The sequence below is a fragment of the Jaculus jaculus genome, chromosome 17 (assembly GCF_020740685.1).
Source record: "Jaculus jaculus isolate mJacJac1 chromosome 17, mJacJac1.mat.Y.cur, whole genome shotgun sequence".
In the NCBI taxonomy this organism is placed as follows: domain Eukaryota; kingdom Metazoa; phylum Chordata; class Mammalia; order Rodentia; family Dipodidae; genus Jaculus; species Jaculus jaculus.
Window position 1 is genome coordinate 60,102,863 of NC_059118.1, and position 8,112 is coordinate 60,110,974.

Here is an 8,112-nt window from a genome sequence, read left to right on the forward strand (position 1 = left end):
GTGAAGGGAGGACCTTTCTCAAAGAAAGAAGGGGGAGAAAGTGTCACAGAGCAGGTGAACATGATCAAAGGTCACTGAACTGAGTGTGGAGACAAAATGAATTTTCTTGTTTCTTTTTGGTTTTTCAATGTAGGATCTCACTCCAGCCCACTATTCTCTATGTAGTCTAGCTAATCTCACACTCACAACAGTCCTCCTATCTCTGCCTCTCAGTGCTGGGATTTAAGGTGTACACCAACATGCCAGACATGATAGAACATTTAAATACAAAAAAAAAATAAAAAAAATATTGCAAAGAGAAATGAAAAGAAGTATAAAGAAATGGAGATAATAAAATGAAAAAAAAAATAAAACCACAAACAATGTATAAATAAACAGACCTGAAAGGCAAAGTTGTATGCACTGGTTCACAACGTTAATCCCAGCCCTCAGGAGACTGAGGCAGGTTGCTGTGAGTTCAAGGCCAGCCTGGGGTACAGAGTGAGTTGCACATCAGCCTGGGCTTAACTAATATCCTGCCTACAAAACAAACCCATCAAATAAAATAAAAAAACAAAAACCAGGAAACCAAAACCCAAACCAGAAAAATAGGCAACAGGCTCATGATGTCAAAATTCCAGCCTGGTGAGTAGGCTCACCCGTGGGCAGGGCAAGGGCCACCTGACTTTGCATCTCCAGCACTCACATAAGCAGCCTGGCATGCCACACAGCTCTACAACCCTAGTCCTGTGAGGAGTGGACAGGAGATCATGGGGAAATCCCAAGCTGTGGAATCAATGAGACTATGTGTAAATGAAATAAATGAATGAACAATTTAGGGGTACACCCAATGTTCTACTCTGGGCTCTGCAATACACCTCATCACATACACACGCACACACACACACACACTCATCACCAGTGTCTCACTCCAATGGATCAACAGGGAGAAAGAAGTCTCTCACTCTCGAAGTCTGAGTCCTTGTGCTCTCCTCCAACCAACCACTAAAGGACAAAAGTCAGCCTCAGCCAGGGGCTCATATAGGCACAGGCCTTGGATTCCTCACAATGGCACTGAGGTCATAGCCAGAAATGGTCCAATCACAACCAGGCACATCCCAGTGTCTAGTCTCACATTTTGACTCTAAAAACTAGGTGAGTTACTTTTCTCAACCATGTGAGCAACTGTCTGCCTCAAGCATGCAATGATAACAGCCCTTAGGAAGAAATTCAAATCCCATCAGTAGCCATGAGGCCTGTGAGGTCTGGCCTGTCCACATCTCCAGGTGCTCAAATTTCAGTGTCCTGGTGACTTTAGTCTCAGCCACAGCCTTGCCAGACTACCCCTCACACAGCGAGGTACACAAACCAGCTCCCAGGAACCTGCCATCCCCTCTGTGGGGACGTGTCCCTGGCTGCTAGTTGCCCCACTTCCCTTTAGGCTTTGACCTTTAGAGATGGGAGATGAGAAGGGGGACTGCCGGCCAGGGGCGAAATCTGACCATCAGGCTGTGGGTGAGAGAAGGCTTGTGTTTATCACGCCTGCATGGAGAGCTTTTAGTTTTAACTGTTATTTTATAAAATGTTAACCCCCAGATCCCTTCATCTCCCCTCTACATGCCTGTAGTTGAATATGAACAAAATACAGTATAGGCCTCTATGGAATTATCATTATAAAATTCCTTACTCTATACAGTTAATGTATACTAATAAAAGTTTTAAAACTAGGAAAGGGGGCTGGAGGATGGCTGAACAGACAAGAAGCTTGCCTGCCAAGGCTAAAGATCCACATTCAATTTCCCAATACCCACGTACCCAGATATATAAGGTGGCACATGTGTCTGAAGTATGTTTGCAGTGATTCGAGGCCATGTTTCCACCTTCTCTATTTTTCTCTCTCTCTCTGCCTTCCTCACTCAAATACATAAAAAATTAAATTAAAAATATTAAAACCTAGAAAAATACACCAAAATAAAATATGACAAAGGAAAGTTTCCAAACTAACATAGATGGTAACAAAAAGTGGGGCTGGAGAGATTCCTCTGAAGTGAAGGTGCTTGCCTGCGAAGCCAAAGGAGCCACGTTTGACTCTCCAGATCCCATGAGACACAGGCGCATAAGGTGAGTCAAGCACAAGGGCACACATGCCCACTAGGTGGCGTAAGCATGTGGATTTTGACTGCAGTGGCTGAGGCCCTGATATGCCAATACTCTCTCTCTCTCAATCTCTCTGTCTCACTCCCTCTCTACAAATAATAAATAAGGAATGAGAAAAAAAAGAAAAAATAAGAAAGTAACCAAAAATCAAAGTAAAAATTCAGAAAAGGGGAATGAATAAATATTAACAAAATAAAACAAAAACACCCAAAATGCAATAACAAAACCCACAACCCAGCAATCAAACTCACAAGTTTCAATTCCAAATATTCACCAAGTGGAAGTCTCTCCAAAATCCGAGTCCTTATGCCTTCCAACTTTCTCTGCAACATAAGGAAAAAAAATCAGCCCAGACCGTGGTTCATGTCATCATGTGACGTTCACGCCTCACAGTGGGACCTGGTGAGGTGAGAGCAGTCCACAGGCAGTCAGAGCTGACCACCACCCCTGGCTTCTCTCTTACCCAAGGACTCTGCTCACCTCTGTGGCAGAATGCCTAAGAGGAGGGAACCTAAGGGAGGAAGGACCGATGTTGGTTCATGCTTTGAGGGAACAGAAAATGCATGAGCAGCGTAGCAGCCTGCCTCTCAGTGCTGGGATTTAAATTGTGCACCACCATGCCCGGCTTGATGAATTTTAATTTGTATAATTAATGTATACTAAGAAAAGTATTTAAATAAAGAGCATTTAAATTCCAAAAAATTTAAAAGTGACAAAGAAAATTGAAAAGAAGAATAAAGAAATGGGAAATAATAACAGGAAACAAATAAAACCCCAATCTATAAATAAATAGCCATGAAAGGCAAAGTTGTATGCACTGGTTCACAACGTTAATCCCAGCCCTCAGGAGACTGAGGCAGGTTGCTGTGAGTTCAAGGCCAGCCTTGGCTACAGAGTGAGTTGCACATCAGCCTGGGCTTAACTAACACGTGTGTAAAAGAGAAACCCACCAAATAAAACAAGGAAACCAAAACGGCAATCAGAACACTGGACAACAAACTCATGATGTCAAAAATCTGGGCTGGTGAGCAGGCTCACCTGTGGGCAAGGGAGGGGTCTCCTGACTTTGGATCTCTAGCACTCACATAAGCAGCCTGGCATGCCACACAGCTCTACAACCCTAGTCCTGTGAGGAGTGGACAGGAGATCATGGGGAAAACCCAAGCTGTGGAATCAATGACAGTCTATGTGTCAAGGAAATAAATGAACAAGTTAGGGGGACACCTGATGTTCTACTCGGGATCTGCATAATACACCACACACACACACACACACACACACACACACACACACACACACACACTCATCACCAATGTCTCACTCCGATGGATCACCAGGGAGAAAGAAGTCTCTCACCTCTCGAAGTCTGAGTCCTGCGCTCTCCTCCAACCAACCACTAAAGGACAAAAGTCAGCCTCAGCCAGGGGCTCATATAGGCACAGGCCTTGGATTCCTCACAATGGCACTGAGGTCATAGCCAGAAATGGTCCAATCACAACCAGGCACATCCCAGTGTCTGGTCTCACATTTTGACTCTAAGAACTAGGTTAGTTACTTTTCTCAACCATGTGGGCAACTGTCTGCTTCAAGCACATAATGATAAAAGCCCTTAGGAAGAAAAAATCTAATCCCATCAGTAGCCATGAGGCCTGTGCAGTCTGGCCTGTCCACATCTCCAGGTGCTCAAATTTCAGTGTCCTGGTGCCTTCAGTCTCAGCCACAGCCTTGCCAGACTACCCCTCACACAGCGAGGTACACAAACCAGCTCCCAGAAAACTGCCACCCCCTCTGTGGGGACATGTCCCTGGCTGCTCGTTTTCCCACTTCCCTTTATTCTCGACCCTTAGTGATGGGAGGAGTGGAAGGCGACTGCAGGCCAGGGGAGACATCTGACCATGAGTCTATGGTGAGAGAAGGCTTGTGTTTTTCATGGCTACACGGAGAGCTTCTAGTTTTAACTGTTCCTTTATAAAAGGTTAACCTCCACATCCCTTCATCCCACCTCTGCACTCCTGCTCTTCTCCCCATCAGGCCTCCTCCAGGGGTTCTTGGTGGTCACTGTGGGGTCACGATGGTGTCTACGTGGGGTCCTGAGCCTCAGGGTATTTCTACTCCCTTTGGCCTCTTATAATCCATCCACCCCTCTTCTGCAATGTTCCCTGAGCCATAGTGGGCCTTTTAGCAGTCTGATTTAATGTTGAGTTTTCTGTGGCTTGTGGGTTTCTGCTTTGATGGTTTTGTTTTCTTCTTCTTTATTAAGAATTATTGACAACTTCCCTTATTATAGACAACAAGCCATGATAGTTCACCGCCCCCCTCCACTTTCCCCTTCACAACTCCATTCTCCACCATATCCCTCCCCCTCTCAATCAGTCTTGCTTTTATTTTGATGTCATCATCTTCTCCTCCTATTATGATGGTCTTGTGGAGGTAGTTCCGGACAGTGCGAGGTCATGGATATCCCGGATATCTTTTGTCTGGAACATTGTAAGGAGTCCTGTCCTTCTTTGGCTCTTACAGTCTTTCTACTGCTTCTTCTGAGATGGACGCCGAACCTTGGAAGACATGATAAGGATGTTTCAGTGATGAACACTCCTCGGTCCCTTCTCAACACTATGTGCCTCTTGAGTCAGCCTAGAGGTCACCACCATCTGAACAGAGACGCTTCTCTATCCAAAAGTGAGAGTAGCATTGATATCTGGGTATGAACATTAAGAGAAGTGCTTACCAGGTAGTTTGGTGAGCATAATATATGCATTTAGCCAGATACCAGCAGGTGTTACACCTCTAGGGCTCATGACTTCCACAGTCATAGGTTTTTAGTATCAAGCATGTATTCCCTCCCATGGAGTAGGCCTCCAGTTCAACTAGTGAGTGTATGGTTTCCTCAACAACAGACATGCCACTATTGCACCCATTGGTTCATTTGGTCTGGCTGGCCAAACTTAAGGCTTGCAGTGTCCACTGTCGTTTATCTCCACTGATGAATTCTCTCTCTCCCATGGAGCTACATGCAGTGTAGCTTTTTCCAACTTTCTGTCTGCTGGTCATAGGGAGGAGCTGTTCAGCTCAGTGCCAGCAAGATTTCTCAGTGGACTTTGCAGCTCAAGCACATGGAGTCTGCAACAATATTTGATGGGTTGTGATGGGCCATGTTGTCTGTTTCCATCTCCCTGGTGCTGGTTGTCGAGCCAGACACGAGAGCCACATTTGTTTCCTCTGCAGGGTCTCCAGGGCCCCCAGTGGTGTGTTAGATGTGGGATGTCTTGTGGTGGGCAGTCAGCTATCTTTTCTTGTTCTGTTGGTGGATCTTGTATCTCCTCAGAATTCTCTGCCATCTGTAATATAGACCAGATTTCCTGCACAAGCGTGAGAGCAGCTGGTGTTAAAGGGAACATGCACGGTTATTTCAGAGCCTTGTTGGTGTTGTGTTCACTCTTGTTATCAGGGAGCCGTGGTAGCGTTACTCTCAAGTCTCTTTACTCTGGAGCTGCTCTTGAACTCACAGTGCTCCTCCTGCCTCTGCCTCCAGAGTGCTGGAATTGAAGGCTGTGCCACCATGCCCAGCCACTTATAATTCTCAAGTGAATGAATGCATTCTATCAGTAATGATTTGAGTACAGAATAGAATAAAACCTCCAGTACGTACCAATAACAATTGTTTGAAGAGAGGGAAGGGTTAGTAGCATGAGGGAAGAGAGAATGAGTGGGCATGCGAGGGCCTCTAAGCGCTGCAGGCACGTTCAAGGTGCATCTTTGGGCATTGGCAGTGAGTGCAGGGCCTGCCATGGCAATTTAAACAAAAAGAAAAAGTAAATGTACCAAGACCTCAGGCTAGAGTTTCTTTTCAAAGCCCTAATACCAAAGAAGTTGCTAATGAGAAAACCCCAAGCAAAAAGAAGGGACGTGAGTTCTAACATGACATTTTATATCTAGGGCCCATATAAAAGCCTTAAAAACATGAGAAATCATGAGAAATGTTTAGGCACAGAAAGAAATGTTGGTAGTTGTAAGTTTTGGAGTCAACAGTCTAGATATAAATTCAACCTTCATGTTAAATCAAAGTCCATCACACAAAGATGGTCACTCTGCAATTTAAAAAGAAAAATTAAAAAAAAAAAAAGAGGTTCTGGAGTTGCTTTCCTCAGCGGTGAGCGGATATGTGCGGTTTTTGTGACAGGTTCTGCCATGGAGTACCACGGCCAGGGCCAGAAGGTGCAGAAGGTGATGGTGCAGCCCATCAACTTGATCTTCAGATACTTGCAAAATATATTTAAAAGCTGAATATCTGAGCTCGAGGCATGCATAGAATTGTCTTGCAAGCACTCAATTATTAATTTCACAGTATTAGCTGTGGACGTTATCGTGGCATTTGAGTCTTACTACTTTTGTTGGTGTTGATAATAGAACACTGGAGATTACACCGAAACATTGCAATATAAAAGCCAGTCACTTTAAGCCAGGTCAGAAGATGTGTTTGGTTGATTTGGGGAATTTGAAGAAAAACTACTACAAAGCAAGGAGATCTCAGATTCAGGTGTGGCTCTATGAGCAAGGGAATATGCAGATAGAGGGTTGTATTATTGGTTTTGATGAGTACACGAACCTCGTGTTAGATGATGCAGAAGAAATTCATTCTAAAACAAAGTCATGAAACAACTGGGTCGGATCATGTCGAAAGGAGATAATATTACCCTGCTACAAAGTGTTTCCAAGTAGAAATGAGAAGTGAGAAAATGAGAACACAAGATTGTTTTGGGGTGTCTTCTATTGATAGTGTAATTCTGAAACATTTGTTCATAGTGTTTTGATGGCCCTTATGTTGTTACTGTGTGAAAATAAATGTGAGTTTGTTTTATTAAAAATTTTAAAAAAATGCCTGGGACAAGAAGTATTCTAGACTTCACAGTGGTTTTCTTTTTTGTTTTGTTTTGTTTTTGTTTTCCAAGGTAGAGTCTCACTCTAGCTCAGGCTGACCTGGAATTCACTGTGTAGTCTCAGGGTGGCCTGGAACTCTTGGCGATCCTCCCACCTCTGCCTCCCGAGTGCTGGGATTAAAGGCATGTGTCTCCACGCCTGGCTAGACTTCACAGTGATTGATTGATTGATTTTTCAAGGTAGGTTCTTTCTCTAGACCAGGCTACCTGGAACTCACAGCAATCCTCCTACCTCAGTTGGGGATTAAAGACATGCACCACCATGCCTAAACCAATAGCTTTAGTCTGTTTAGCTTGTTTTGTTAATTTTGTAATATTTGCATATGCATGAGGAGATATTTGGGGATGGGACACAAGACTACACATGAAATTCATTTACTTCATACACACGGAGCCTGCAGAAAAATTTGTACTACTTAAGTATATCTTTGTTTATAATATAGATAGATAGATAGATATGGATATACTTTTTATACTATATATTTGTTTTTAAAAATATTTTTATTTATTTGCAAGCAGAGACAGATAGGGGAAAGATAGAAAGAATGGGCACTGCAGAGCCTCCAGCTGCCGTAAATGATATTTATTTGCATGAATTTGGATTCATGTGGGCACTGGGAAACTGAACCTGGGTGATTAGGCTTTGCAGACAAGTTCCTTAACTGCTAAGCCATCTCTCTAGCCCATATTTTTGTTTTTTTAATTTTTATTTATTTGCAAGGAGAGAGAGAGAAAATGAGTGCTCTGGGGCCTCCAGCTACTGCGAATGAACTCCAGACACATGGACTACCTTGTTCATCTGGCTTTACATGGGGACTGGGGAATTGAAACCAGGCCATAAGGCTTTGCAGGAAAGTGCCTTAACTGCTGAATCTCTCAACAGCCCTGTCTTTTTTTTTAAAAAAAAAAATTATTTATGTATTTGCAAGCAGAGAGATACGGAAGAGAGAGAGACTGAGAGAATGGGCACACCAGGGCCTCTAGCCACTGCAAACAAACTCCAGACCCATGTGCCCCTTGTCCATATCTGGCTTACATG

General features: G+C 43.8%; 1 pseudogene; it reads left to right on the forward strand.

Annotated features, from left to right (window-relative positions):
• The first annotated feature begins 6,324 nt into the window (after positions 1 to 6,324).
• LOC123455618 lies at positions 6,325 to 6,871 on the forward strand (annotated as a pseudogene).
• Positions 6,872 to 8,112: the final 1,241 nt, after the last annotated feature.